At 39.8% G+C, this 15666-nt stretch overlaps 1 long non-coding RNA gene across 1 annotated transcript in view; it reads left to right on the forward strand.

The window, feature by feature from the left end:
* Nucleotides 1-10592: 10592 nt before the first annotated feature.
* LOC147581922 (uncharacterized) overlaps nt 10593-15666 on the forward strand; it is a 30526-nt gene continuing 25452 nt past the window's right edge. Inside the window, exons 1-2 of the long non-coding RNA XR_015249788.1 lie at nt 10593-10817; nt 11305-11377. This is a non-coding gene — a long non-coding RNA (uncharacterized LOC147581922). The remainder of the gene's footprint in view (nt 10818-11304; nt 11378-15666) is intronic.

Consider the following 15666-nt stretch of genomic DNA (forward strand, 5'->3'; position numbering starts at 1 on the left):
GCCATCTGAGATGCAGACCAGAGACCAATGTAGCTGAAGCAGAGGGAACAAGGGAAGAAGTGGTGGTAACAGGGGCTCAGAGCTGCACAGAAACCAGAACTTATAAAGCTTTGTAAGCTCCTCCTCTTGGTGAGGAGTTAGATTTAATTCTAAGGGAAGCCATTAAAGGGCTATACGAAGGGAGTCCTGCCTTTAGACCGAGTAAGAGTGGTTCCTTTCCTGGGCTTTGTGCTTTAGTGGGTCTCACATATGGCACATACACATATAAGCTCGTGCACGCACACACACACACAAACACACAAACACATACACACCAGAGTCTTCAACTTTGAGGTATTGCTCTGTGGTGAAAATAGTGATATAAATGGTAATAGTTTATATGGTAAAATTAAAGTGTTTTGTAATGTTTTCTGCAATAACAATAATTATATGCAACACCACTAAAATATTTAAACATGATATATACATTTTGAGGTTTGTTTCTGAATCTAAATTTTTTTTTCAACGTTTTTTATTTATTTTTGGGACAGAGAGAGACAGAGCATGGACGGGGGAGGGGCAGAGAGAGAGGGAGACACAGAATCGGAAACAGGCTCCAGGCTCCGAGCCATCAGCCCAGAGCCTGACGCGGGGCTCGAACTCACAGACCGCAAGATCGTGACCTGGCTGAAGTCGGACGCTTAACCGACTGCGCCACCCAGGCGCCCCTGTTTCTGAATCTAAATGTTGGTTTAAATGAACAGTTCTGGTTGTTATCTGGGGAAAATTTCATTAAGTTGAAATTAATTAAAAAAAATTAATAACTCAGTAAAGGAGATCTAATTCAGTATTACTGTGAATAGAATACAATGTGAAAAATATTGATTATAATAATATAATTATAGATTTTACTGGAGTGAAGGCAAGAAAAATGTCTTATTCCATAAATAATAATTTATGAGCTATCTATATCCTTATTTTATCCCTCATCCAAACATTGCTGGCCCAACAACAGAATACTCAGATGTGTGTAATAATAATTAAATTCAGTCATCTTGGTTATTTTGCCAATTTTTAAAATTAAATTTTTATTCTTTTCAATGTTTATTTTTGAGAAAGCAAAAGACAGAGCATGAGTGGGGGACAGAGAGAGAGGGAGACTTAGAATCTGAAGCAGGCTCCAGGCTATCAGGACAGAGCCTGATGCGGGGCTTGAACTCCTGAACCACAAGATCATGACCTGAGCCGAAGTCAGACACTTAACTGACTGAGCCACACAGGCACCCCTCTATTTTGCCAATTGTTAATCATGTAAAAACAGCATGCGTATGTTTTGATTTCTGTTTTTATTTTTTTATTTTTATTTATTTAAAAAAATTTAATGTTTATGTTTGAGAGAGAGAGAGAGAGAAAGGAGACAGAGAGAGGGAGACACAGAAATTGAAGCAGGCTCCAGGCTCTGAGCTGTCAGCACAGAGCCCCACATGGGGCTTGAACCCATGAACCATGAGAACGTGACCTGAGCCGAAGTTGGCCGCTCAATCCCACTGAGCCACCCAGGCACCTCGATTTTTGTTTTTATACATATAGATACACTTGTCAAAGTAGGAGGATGGAATATTTTGTATTTAATGGGTTTTTAGTTTTATTGATGAATTTAAACATTTAAATAAACAGTATGTGGCTTCCATTTGTCTCTCTACCCAGGCCCTGCATATATAAGGAGTGGGCCTTTTCTAAAGGATAAAAAGAAGTGGAAAGCTAAACTCATTTCTAAAAGTGACATCTGATTTATGTTTTTAAAAGATAAACAATAAAGCTGTATTTATTTCTGAAACACAATTTGAAAAGAAACTTTCCTTCATCAATTTTTTTCCTTGGAAGTTCAGCTTAGAGAGAAGTTAGACCCTTTTAGTATGGAGAAGAAGACATAGGTAGCTTGGAATAATACTTGTCTTACAATGTGTCAAATATAGATTCTTGGACATTAAAAACTCCACATTAGTCCTCTTATGTTTCCTATGGCAGTGGTTCCCCATGGTGCACATTATAAATACTTACAGAGTTTTTACAACATACCTTTGCCTGGTGCCCCACCCCAGAGATATGAGTTAATTGGTCTGGGTGGGGCTCTTAAGTCTATGAGGGCTCCCAGGTGATTCTAGTGTGAGGTCAGGGGTGAGAACTGTTGCTTCAGTGGCTCCTTGCTCTATAAAACTGGCCACTTTTCTCTCTTATTTGGAAATTTCTGTGAGTTTCGCCCACCTTTTCTTTTTCAGTATTTTTTGTCAGGTGTCATCTCTTTATTTTTCTTGCAATTCCCTTCTTTTAACTGGATACAAAGGAAATTATCCCTTTATTGGACTGTAATTGAGGTTGCTTAGAAAAATAATAGTCATATGAGCACATGTAGGTTAAAAATATAATGGACTTAATCAGATGGCAACCTCTGTGGGATCTGAGCCCCTAACCTTTTATACCAGCCTCAGGGAGATGGCATATGATATGATTAAAAATATTATTGGACAGAATAAATATATAGTATGTATACATAAATACACAAGTCTGGATTTACGTTGCTCATGAGAGGCTGTTAGCAAATCCCAGGACTAAAATATACCATCCATGCCAAGGTTTCTCTGAATATATTTCCTGTTGTACTCAGGACGAAGTTCATTCCCAAGCTTTATAGCAGACTGAGTGATAGTGCTATCATGAAGGGCAGAGCACCTGAACCCATAAACAGGGTGCAACATAGGGATATAGGACTGGTTAAGAAGGACTTGCACGGGAGAGAATCATAAAACTGCTTTTGAGAAGCCTCTGCTAAAAAATATGGCTGCTGTTGGCATGGTTGTTGCCCAGATTTTGGGCTGAACAGCAGCCTTTTATGATCTGAGGCAGTAAATTCCCTTTATTAACACAAACAATGAGTCTCCCAAAAGGACAGAGTTAAGGAAGCTTCAGAACACGAGAGGTCCTCTGGGTGAGGCTTTCTCCCTTCCCCAGATCACCATTTCTGGGGTTATGCTGATTTTTTGTTTATAGAGTCTTACAGCAGTTTACATTCTGGTTTTTATTTTTTTATTTTTTGTTTTTTAGAGAGAGGGAGCAGGAGCAGGGGAGAGGGGCAAAGGGAGAAAGAGAGAATCTTTCCATGCTAAGCGTGTTGCCTAATGTGGGGCTCTATCCCATCACCCTGGGATCATGACCTGAGCCGAAGTCAAAAGTCAGATGCTCAACTGACTGACCCACCCAGGCACCCCTGAAGTCTGCTTTTTGGTATTTTCCCGTTTCATTGAACCCTTGCGCTGTGTGTTGTCTATTTATGCATGTTATTAATTTCTTTTCTTAAAATCTTTCCATCCCTACCACCACTCTTGCAGTTCAGACTACCAGACTCTCCTGCCCAGATTGCTGTACTAGCTCCTACTGTTCTCCCTGCCTGTCTTTACCCTTCTAGTCCATTCTCTACATTCCATCATCACGATCTTTCTTAAGCCTAAATCTATTATGTAATTCCCCTGCTTAAAAACTTCAATTATTCCTCACTACTCTTAGGGTAAAATTTAAATCTCCAAGTGGGCTTACAAAGCACTGTATAACCCATCCTCTGCCTGCCTCTGTCACTTCTCTCACCTAATACCTACCCCCTCCCATCTCCCTACCAGTTTAGGGAGATCCACTAACCTCCTGCATCAGAATTACCCTAAGATGCTTGTCAAGAAAGAAATCCGGATCCCTGCATTCCATCCAGTACTGGTGGGACCAGAATCCCAGTGAGCTCCCAAGAGGAGGCTCCTAAATACCAATCTAAGAAACATTTGCTAGGCCATTGAAGGGCTGACTGTGAATTGCAAGCCGCCTGGATTATAGTGGGCAAACTCTGCTTCATTAGCCAGGTCAGCTATATAAGAGGATGATTTCAAAGGTGAGAGAGGTCTGGTGGGGCAGCGGTATTGCTTGCTGTCTGTGGCAGTTGTGTGTGCTATTTCCTTTAGAAATTTAGAAATCTGAGAATCCTTCCAATACTCTTGAAAATCTCCTTTTAAAATACAAACTATCTTAGAAGCTTATGAACTGGTCTTAACTTAGATTGTCAGAGATTTGGGTAAAGTACAGAGAAAAGAGGATGAGATTTGGAGTCAGATGACCTGATTACGACTTGAATCGATCTTTGCTGATATTTCAACCTTGGGCAAGTTTTTTTCAATTTCCTGATTAAATTATAGTTTCCTTATTTGTGAAATGGAACTAATAGTATTGTTAGGTTCAAATGAAGTGAGGAAATGTTTTGTAAACTGTTAATTGCCATCAGCCAAGTTGGTATTCTGTCTTTGATTGAAGAAAGAGGAGAGTAATGGGTCTAAAAATGGGATACTTAGAATTCAGAAAATATTTTGAAGTGAATTTCATTGACATCAGGATGTATCAAAATTTGTGGGATACAGTGTAGAGAGGAAAATTTACAGCACTAAAATTGAAAACATTTACTCTTCAAAAGGAAACTTACCATAAAACATAAAGCACAGACTTGTATCTAGAATATATGAAGAATCCTATAACTCAATAATAAGATGACAAATGACCCAATAAAAATGGGGAAAGGATGTGAACAAACACTTAACCAAAGACAATCTATGGATGGCTAATAAACACATGACAAGATGCTCAGCATCAGTAGTTACTTTGGAAATGCAGACTGAAACCACAATGTGATACCACTACACATTTAGCCACTAGAATGGCTAAAATTACAAAGATGGACCATACCGAATGTTGGCAGGGATGTGGAGCTCCCAGAACTTTTATTCACTGCTGGCGAGAATGTAAAATAGTATAGCCACTTTGGAAAATAGGTTGGCAGTATGGTGACCCACTTGGAACCCCAAAGTTGGTATAAAGATTATTTTAAGCTGGAGATACTTGGGATTCAACAGATGCAGAAAGAAGCCTTCTTGGAACTTCCTTTATTTGGCTAAAAGTAGGCAATTCTGAGAAGTGAGAATTGCCATAAATTTCCTCTTTGGGGTAGCCTCTATTGTTAGGAGAGAGACCAAGAATAAACCTACCATAAATCTCCTCTTTGGGTGACAATTACAGCCACTGGGAATAAGTAATGTTAGAAAAATTTCCAATCCACTGAATAAAATCCATGAGTCCACATTGATATAAATAAGTGAATAAATAGATATAAATGGGAAGCTGTATTAAAACAGGGTATTTACATAGTTTCAAAGTACCTCCCCACAAAATACCTAGTAATTATAGGGGAAAAGAAAATAACCTCAGGTGGAAAAGCCTGACAAACACCACCTTCATCAAATGATCTAAGTGAACATCACCATCATGAGAACAAATTAAGAGCGTGTGACATTTGATAGGGTGTGATGACAAGTATTTCTGATATTCCTGCCAAAGATATGTAACTTTAATCTAATCACGTGAAAACATCAGACAGTGCAAAATTAAGGGACATTCTTTTCTTTTTTATTTATTTTTTAATGTTTATTATTTTTGAGAGACAGAGAGTGACAGGACATGAGCTGGCGAGGGGTAGAGAGAGGAGACACAGAATCTGAAGCAGGCCCCATCCAGGCTCTGAGCTGTCAGCACAGAGCCTGATGGGGAGCTCGAACCCACGAACAGTGAAATCATGACCTGAGCTAAGTCAGATGCTTAACTGACTAAGCCACCCAGGTGCCCCTAAGGGACATTCTTTTAAAAGAACAAAAACAAACTGGCCTATCGTCTTTACAAAAAAAAATTTTTTTAATGTTTATTTATTTTTGAGAGACAGAGAGCAAGCAGGGGAGGGGCAGGGAGGGATGGAGACACAGAATGGGAAGAAGGTTCCAGGCTTTGAGCTGTCACCACAGAGCCCCATGCAGAGCTCAAGCCCATGAACCCTGAGATCATGACCTGAGGTGAAGTCGGATGCTGAACTGAGCCACCCAGACACCCACAAACTGGCCTATAGTCTTACAAAGTGTCAAGGTCATGGGGTGCCTGGGTGGCTCAGTCGGCTAAATGTCCGACTTCAGCTCAGGTCATGATCTTGTGGTTCATGAGTTCGGGCCCTGTGGCCTGGAGCCTGTTTCGGATTCTGTCTCCCTCTTCTGCTGCTCCTCTCCCACTCATGTTTTGTTTCTCTCTCTCTCTCTCTCTCTCTCTCTCTCTCTCTGTCTCTCTCTCTCTCTCTCAAAAATAAATAAACATTAAAAAAAAAATTAAAAGAAAGTGTCAAGGTCATGAAAGTCAAGGAAAGACTGAGGAACCATTCCAGACTGAAAGAAAATAAAGAGACATGACAAAGAAAAGCAATACATCGTTCCAGATTGGATCTTTTTGCTGTAAATGACTTACTGACAAAAAAGGTGAAACATGAAAGGAGTCTGCAGATTAGATGGTAACAATATATCAGTGTTAGTTTCTAGGTTTTGATAGGTGTATTTTAGATATTTAGATTTAGATATTAGCTAATTCCCTTGTTTGTAGGAAATGTACACTAAGGTATTTAGGGAAGACAGGCATTATATTGGCAACTTACTCTAAAATGGTCTAGGAAAAAAAATTATTTGTACTATACTTGAAAGTTTTCTATAAATTTGAGACTGTTCAAAATAACAATTTGAAAAACTTTATACAAAAGAAATCATCTTATAGTATGGAGTCCTGTGGGGCAAGAGACGTCAGGATGCCAGATATGATGCTTTTGCAGTAGACTACATAAAAAAGACATTTGTTTTAAGCAGAATAGTAGTAAACAGAAATTTTTAATATGTTCAGGAGAGGCAACTGATGATAAGTGGAGGCTGAAAGGAAGAAATAATTCAAGGACTATTTGACACCATTTTCTTGAGATGGGGAAGACTGGGAAGGGAACGGATTTGGGAATGAAGTTAAGAGCACTGTTCTAGGCATGTTAAGCTGGGGATGTCCATGAGATATCACAGTGAAGGTGCTGAGTAAGCAGTTGAAAACATGGGTCCGGCACTTAGGGGACAGTATAAATTTTTGAGTCACCAACACATACGTGGTTTCATCATAGACCGAATAAGATCACTGTTTCAAACAGATTCTTGGTACAAAACAACCAGATTTCCTCTAGTGTAAAAGTCAAGCAGAGCCAGTTCTCCAACTTTCTTCTTAATAATGTGTTGGCTACTCTGGGTAATTCTACCTTTTTTTTTTTTTTTGTCTTTAGAGCAGTAGGTTTTCCCTCTGTGATACCCTCAACCTCAGCATTTGGAATTTACTCTTTAAAAAAGTTTTTTTTTTAAGTTTATTTATTCATTTTGAGAGAGAGAGAGAGAGTGAGCAGGAGAGAGGCAGAACTTTTTTTTTAAAAATTTTTTTAATGTTTATTTATTTTTGAGACAGAGAGAGACAGAGCATGAATGGGGGAGGGGCAGAGAGAGAGGGAGACACAGAATTGGAAGCAGGCTCCAGGCTCTGAGCCATCAGCCCAGAACTCGAACTCGTGAGCTCGAACTCACGAACCATGAGATCGTGACCTGAGCTGAAGTCGGACGCTCAACTGACTGAGCCACCCAGGCGCCCCAAGGCAGAACTTTTTAAAACAGAAATCTTTGCAATTTGATAGAAGAAAATGAGAGAGGCTGTTTGTCCCTCACTTTTATATTTTCATTAAATCCACAGATACGAATTTCCTGTGACCTGGGATCCTGAGAACATAGGACTCTTGGGAGGGAACCATGAAAAATCAGTTCTGTTGGTGACATTTCCACCTTTCTCTTATTATTTAGAGAGTTCACTATGAAAAGATCTCTTAGAAATTCTCCCAGAAAAAAATTTTTTTTCTATTCTGCTACTTTGCCTGCAAGTGAAGCTATAGTCCTCTTGGGTGGGCATCATAGCCATTTCCCATTGTTGGTTATGAGGGCCTCCAGGAGGAAATTATATGAGTTTACATGTAAATCAGGCAGTGAGAACAGACCGTTTAGATTCAAAAAGGCTGTTTCCATGGAATTGATAAAAGACAGACAAGGGGAACATTTCTGTGGTCCAAAAACACGTTCTAAAAGACAGTTTTCTTTTCACATTTCAACAGTGTTCTTCAGAGTTGTAACGAGGGTCCCATGTGCCCACTGCTCACCTCTTGAGGCACTTTGAACAATGTCTGCCTGATGGCTGTTGCACCTGTCTTTTATTCTGTAAGGATTCTTAAGAATAGTGACTGTAAGCCTTGTCCTACATGATATTTACTTTTACTTGTATTGACCTGGGTTTGACTTTTTGAATAAGGACTTCACCATCTGTCTTTACATAAAACGTTTCCAGTTCACCCTTGCAATAAATAAATGACAAGAAACTCTCCTTTTCTTCCAAACAGCTCTTTAAATCTCTCTGCGTCCTTAAATCTTAGAGCCTCCTTTTCTTCAGAAGAATCAATACCTCAAATTTCAGGTGTATGTTCACACTCTGGAGTCAGGTTGTTAGGGATCAAACCCTGTTCAAACGTGTGAATCTGTGGAATTGCTTGGACTATAAGTCACAGTTTCCTCATTTGTTAAAAAGGGATATTGCGAGGGTCAAATAAAGGACTCTTGGGAGTTCTTCATGCAGAGCTGGCACTTGGTATGTGCTAAATATGGTAATTTTGTCATTATCTTTATTATTATTTCCCTTACTAGTCTAAAACCATCCTCCTCAAAGGGCCAAGATTCTGATCATGTAGCAGCTTGAGCTAAGTGATAATTGAGCTTTTTCTGAGCATCTTCTAGAGACCTCTGCCTCATTCTTATCATGCATTTTGTTATACAGGACTAGTCTGTAGCCAGCATGCCCATGTGCACTGGCCACCATCACTTCTGTGACTGGTTGGTGTCCATAGTATGAGGTAGTTATGTATTTTGAATAGCCCCATGATTATAAATGTTACATTTATAATGTTGGATTGAGAGTTCCCAAGGGCAGGGATTGTGCTTTATTGATAACCAGTGTGTTAAGACCATGCTTAACAGATGGTAGACTCTCCATAAGTTTTTGATGAACCAGAATAAATTGTGGGATCTTGAGGTGTCATGGTAGACTTGAGGTGTTACACAAAAGCTGGCCACCTTTTGGCTGGACCTCTCAAAACAAGTCATATGGAGGAGCTTTGTCTAGGGAGGAAGGTGGCTGTGAGCCTCTATCTCAAGTCATATCCACATAAGTACCTCCAACCATGTTGTACTCAAGCCTATAGCAGTTTTCCCAACAGCTTTTCATCAATCACAGTCAGGGCATTCACTCTCAGACTATGGAGGTTTGCTTTGGGAGGCATTTATTATTTGTCTCCTTTGAAATGTTTAGCAATGCAAACAGGTCATCTGCTGCTGCTTAATGACATATGAACTGTCACTGTTCCCTTTTTGCCTCTTTCCTCCACTTCCGCTCCCTCCCAACCATCTCCAACATGTGATTAATTCAAAGGTGGCAGACAGCATGTGGGCTCTTTATCTTCCACAACCCCTGTAGAGCTGGAGGATAGTAGAAATTCCAAGATGGTTTTCTAAATGTAATTGAGGAATGATACAAAATCCCATCTTGTTCAACTTGTTGAAAATTCCTGCATATGGTCTTTTAACACCGAGAAGGCTTCCATGTATAATAAAATATTCCTTTCAATTCCAGGGTCTTGTAGTGAGGGTGGGGATGGGTAGTTTCTAGGCCAGAAACTTCTCAGGGCAGTGGTTTTCATTTGGGGTGTGGAAGTAGGGCCTTAAGCCAAAACCCAGTCAGGTGAATGAGAAAAGTGACTGTAAGCAGTACCGTTAAGGTATAGTAAAAGTGAATTCATGTCAGAAATGAAGGTGTCGAAGCTGCTGCATCCTAAAAATTAATACTAGTGGGAGTGGAGGCACCTGGGTGGCTCAGTTGATTAAGTGCCCAATTCTTGGTTTCGGCTCAGGTCATGATCTCGCGGTTCACGGGTTTGAGTCCCTCATCGGGCTCCGTGCGGACAGTTTGGAGCCTGCTTGGGATTCCCTCTTTCCCTCTCGCTCTCCCCCTCTCCCACTTGCTCTCTGTCTCTCTCAAAAATAAATAAATAAACTCAAAAAAGTAATAGCATGAGTGCCAAGGAGACACCTCTGAACATCAGGACCCACTGTAAAAACCATTATCACCAAGATAAGGAGACCATTTAAGTCGACATGAATAGGGTTGAAACTGGCCAGGAACACCTTGTACCTCAGAACAAATTCAGATTCTTGCAAACCAAGAGAAAAATGTGTGTGTGTGTGTGTGTGTGTGTGTGTGTGTGTGTGTATAAAAGAAATAGAGAAATGGAGATTAATAAGGAGAAAAATGGAAATATATTTCCTGAAGGCAGTTTTTTCTTTCTGGAGAAAAAGACTGAATGAATGGAAAGAATGTTGGACCAGGAATTAAGTGACTTGGGTCTGGGAGTGGAGCTTGGTCTCTCTGAGCCTATTGCTCACTGACCCAAACCTTAGCTCCATAAGCTGTGAATGACCTCATGGGTTATTGTAAGGTGATAACAGGGGCATAACTGCCTTGAAAGTAAAGTTGATAAATACTGCAAGCTATCATTGCTATTATTACAGAAGTGAAATACTACAATTAATAACTAACAAAGGCTGATATCAAGGACCTACACACACACCATCTTAGCCAGGACTGTATACGCAAAACTGTATCTATCATGACTGAAGTACATGCCAAGTCTTGTGGATATTGGATCATAACAAAAAGGTATAATCATGTTGCTAAGGATTGTACACCAGCAATTACCTCTTGAAGGGAGATTGATAAGAGAATTAACTCAGCATGCCAAGAACCATCTGAGAACGTTTTAGAAAACAAACATTGTAAGTTCCCCTGTGATAAAAATTTAGTAATAAAAGTTGTATTTTCCCCTTCCTTTCTGCCTGCCTTCTTTCCTTCTTGCCTGTCTGGCTGCCTGCCATCTCACTTCGCACTCTTTAACTCACTTCTTCAAAGAATAATTGAGTACCATCTCTGTAAGATATTGTGCTGGTCTCTGGGAGGACTACCAAATAAGTAGGGCATGATCCCTGCCTTCAAGGAGCACCCTGTCTACTTTGAGAAGCATTGGAGGTAGAGCCACTGGTCTTCATGAATCATTTGTTGCATTGCAGTGGATTGAGAAGATTGAATCAGGGCTGGGCACAATATGTAATCATGCCTTAGTGTGATTCTCTCTACCATAAACACCATCCCTTTTCCTCATTAGGTGGTGAACTTCTTATAGATCAGATTAAGCCACTGCTTTTCTGAATGCCTTCATGGCTAACCCAGACAGAGTTAGCAACCTCTTTTTCTTTATTTCCACAGTACTTGGAGCAACATAGACCCCGGTTCACAGATCTGGACTCTGCCCCTTACCAGTTACTTACCATTGACGTAGGTAAGTTACTTGATCTCTCTGCTCACCAGTTACATTCTGTAATATGAGGCTGATAATGCTCCCCGGAAGTGGTGGTATTGCAAAGATTAAATGAGATAATGTAGTTGCCTAGAACAGATGGTGATCCTCAAAACAGGAGTTCACTGAATGAATAAGAACATTTATATTTCTCTATTAAAAGTGTTTGTGAAGCTTGACTCCTGCCCTAGACTCAGTGCTCCTTAAGGGCAAGCACCATGCTTCCCACTTGAATCTTCGAGGCTTTGCCCATAGAAAGTGCTCCATAAATACTTGATTTATGAACAAAGTAAAGAATGGATGAAAAGTGGTTAAGAGTGGGCAAGTTAAAGAGATGGCAGAGCTAATTTGCTGATATGTTTATGATTACATTATAATTTTGTGAACTCATTAACAAAGTGGGAGTGTAGTGGGAGCAAGTTAATTGATTTTGTTAGAAAACTTAGAGAAAAGTCTAAGTCTACAGCCCAGAAATGCTGCTGGTAAAGCTGACTGTCTTGACATCTGGAGTGAATTAACTTCTAATTGGAGAGCTCATGGGCCTTAGGAGTTGCCAGGATGTTTGGGTGAAGAAAGTAGTTTTTAAAAAACATGGCACATTGTCATGTCACCAGGTTGTTTTCTTTCCTAATAACAGAATATTTTAATGTTTTGGGGGCCAGAGTACTCCTCCTGCTATAATGAATTTATAATAGATTAAGATGAGTTATGCAAATGTGATCATCATAATTACAGTGACTTTGAGTTTATGATCTCCTCTATTAATTATTCTTCAGTGGTTTAACAGTACAAGAGTTCAAGATATCAAAAATCACTCTGCTATTGTGTATTACCACCCCCCTCTTTTTACTTCCTAGGAATAAATGTTTATTAAGTGAATATATATCAAGGTGAAAATGTCCTCATTTTAAAAACTAGCATCATAATTTCTCATAGGGAGGGAACAAACTTTGATTAGGAAAATATCTTTGATAAATTACTTGGGGGCAAAGTGAGATCCTGTGAAAACCGGATGGCAGGAACAAAAAAGCCATGCGGAATTGACCAGGAGTTTGAGGAAGAGAGGGTAGAGACTGGGATGAGAAGGGGGTGGGGAGGGTAGAGAGGTGAGGGCTGAGCAACAGGGCAGAAGGCTAGGGCCCAAGTTAGAGAAACTTTCTTGGGACTCGTGGAAGCAGAATTACTTCAAACTAAGTTTCAAGTTGTTTCCACTACTGGACTGTAGCCCTATTTGTGGAAACCTTCAAAAAAAAAATCTTTGGGTGGAAATTATGGGTAGCCTGAGTCCACTTCTGGGTTGATATAGCCCCAAACAGGGGAATCATGAGCAGCAGATAAGAGCCAGAGGGAAACTTGAATGGAGAGGTGGCCTTCACTCCCCATGCCCTGTCCCCAGCCCCAGGAGTTTGGACTTTACACAATTCTCTGGAAAGATTAATTTTATCTAGATCTTTAAAAAAGGTAAAGAAGTGGCTAAGAGTGTGAATTCAAATCCCTGTTGCTATCCCATATTGCCTGGGGCAAGTTACTTAGGTTTTGTAAGTCTCATCTGTGAAATGAAGTCATACTTTTCAGGGAGGATTAAATTAGATAAAGCTAGTAAAAAGTGCTTACAACAGGGCCTGGCATATACCAAGCATTTCATAAATGTTAGGAAGTAATATAACTATTGTATATGTGAAAACAATTCCATGGTGTTTTTGGTCAAAATGATGCTTTTGCTTAGGAGATTCAGGCAGTGAATCCTGCCAGAGTTTATATCTTCCAAAGCAACGATGAGGGCAAGTCTCAGTTCTTAGTACAGACTTCTTACTATCTTTGCAGGGTAGCACCACACATGCCTCACATGCAGAAATTATCTTCCTTCCTTAGATTGGTAGCTTTGACCATGGCTTACCAGCCCATAGTTCCAACTTTTTGACGGTGACGATAGCATTTTGGAACCATGCCTGGATCATCATACTAATGGTCCCTTATATTTATATAACCTTTTAGAGTTTACAAAGGGCTATACACACCAGCCGCTAGCCTTATAAATAAAGGTGCCCTTATACTCATTTTGCAAACGAGAAACTGTGGCTCAGAAAGCCTGGCTATCCACAGCAGCAGACCCACAGTGGCTGTAAAGTAGAACTCAGGCTTTTTGGACACCTTTTTCATTGGAATTTGAGAATATGAAGGGGTGTTCTTTATCATCTAAAGTAGCACTAATATCTGTAAACCCCTGCCCAGAGAGAGAAAAGCAGAAGATAATTTTGAGCTATTTTGCATATCAAAGGACTTAGTTCTCCCTCTTTACAGATCTGAAGTTTATCTGCCCAAATTAAATGCAGACTTCTAGTGCTAATCTTATATATTTCCTTTTTTTGAATCTCTTTGGAATTTGTGATTTGCTTTAGACAGTCGACCAATTTAAAAAAAGAAAACCATAGACTTTATCTTTGGAGAAATTCTAGGAGGGTCTCCTTTATGAACCAAAAACACTCTCTTCCCCTGAACTTTCCATCTCCCCTCTTCTCAGGGTATTGCCCTGACCCTGGTGCCTGAGTGCAAGCTTTTCTGATTAAAAGCAAAATGCCAGTGGCTGCTTTGGTTACTTTAAATCCTCTGTCGCCTATTTTTATCTTGCTTGTATGATCATGAGATAACAAAGCCATGATCCATAACACCTGAGAAGATAATATTTGGGGACAAGGAGCTAGTGCATGCTGGAAAGAAGGGCAGACGAGGAAGAAAAGAAGCCACAGTGAGGAGGAGAACTTTTTAGCTGATGAATAAGCCTGATGGGAGGAGAAACCAGGAACTTGCTTTGCAAAATCTTACTGTAAGTACCTGTTAAGGAAGCTGGGCCTGAAGCTTAAAAACTCAAGTGGAGCTAGAAACCCAAGACTAGGATAAATATCTGCCGGAATTATTGTCTATCGTTGGGAAAACATAGAGTGAGGACACTGTACCAGAGAGAATGGCTGGTCAGTAATGTAATACCTTCACTCTGGTGACCTGAACAGGTTAGAACAAGTTTCAACAGGTGTATAAGGTGTCATGTCCACACACTGGACAATCTTAAAGACCTAAAGATCCTGGTGTGTGAGTGTGTGTGTGTGTGTGTGTGTGTGTGTGTGTGTGTGTGTGTGTAGGCTGGCTCACACTAAAAGGGGCGGGGGGTGGAGGTGGGAAAAGGTCAGAGAGGCCTAGTCAAGTAGGACTTCAGGAAACAAATCCCAGAGAGCAGTTCACTTCTATAAAGGACAGGTTACTTAAAAAATACATGTGTAAATTTGTGTTCTCATTTAATAACTTCCCGGGGTCTCTCTCTCTAAGGATGTGTTAGTATGTAGAGAATGAGAAACCAGACACTAATGGATAGGGTTTTATTTTGTTGCTCTTTGTTCTGCAGCTATAAAAGAAGTATCTTCTAACTGGCATTGCAAGCTGATTTTCAGAACCCTGCTTTAGTAGGATATGTAATTAATGATTGCAAAGTCTTTTCAACAAAGAAAGATGGCAATACCTGGCAATGTTAATTAAGTATAGATTTGAAAGATCCTCTTCTGAAGGTTTGAAATCACATGCCAAATGATGTAGAGGGTCTTCAAACGCAATTAAAGAAACATATCAAGTTGACCTTCATCATCTTCACTAATTAATATTTATGGGGTGCCTAGACATCTTGCTTGGTGTTGAAAAAGGAAAAGAATCTGGAATTTTATGATAGTTGATAAAATACTTATGAGTTCAGTGACATGGTAGGAAAGGGAATAAATGAACCATTTGAGCATAATATGAACCATTTGAAGAATTTTGAAATTTGTTGAGACCTCATTAGCAGGATCCTGAATATATCTTCTCAGAACTAACAGGTTATGCTTCTAATGTGTCAATTTATTCCTTTAAGAAGAAATATCTATAAACTATTGCAGAATCTTTGACTAGTATTTGAATGTCAGCAACTACCCCCTCTCTGCTCTCTATAATTCAATTCAATTTAATTTACCTATGTTATATGTATCATCTACCAAAGTCCAGTGCTAGATTTTTGTTGGGAAGATAGAAATTAATAAAATAAGATCATTTTCTCAAAGAAAAGATCTATTAGTTAAGAGACTTGATTCTTGAGGAGTCTGGGTCCTGCCCCCTTCCCCACATACCCCCAAAAAGCTGTGATATTCTTGGCTTACTTGACAAGCCTCACATGTGCTCCCCATGCCAGACTCAGTGCGTAGTGAGTTGAAGTGTCTGAAGGGAAATGCAGTCAAGGATTCAGGTTCTTC

The sequence above is a fragment of the Puma concolor genome, chromosome B1, assembly GCF_028749965.1.
Source record: "Puma concolor isolate L17-30 chromosome B1, mPumCon1.1.hap2, whole genome shotgun sequence".
NCBI classification, from domain to species: Eukaryota; Metazoa; Chordata; class Mammalia; order Carnivora; family Felidae; genus Puma; species Puma concolor.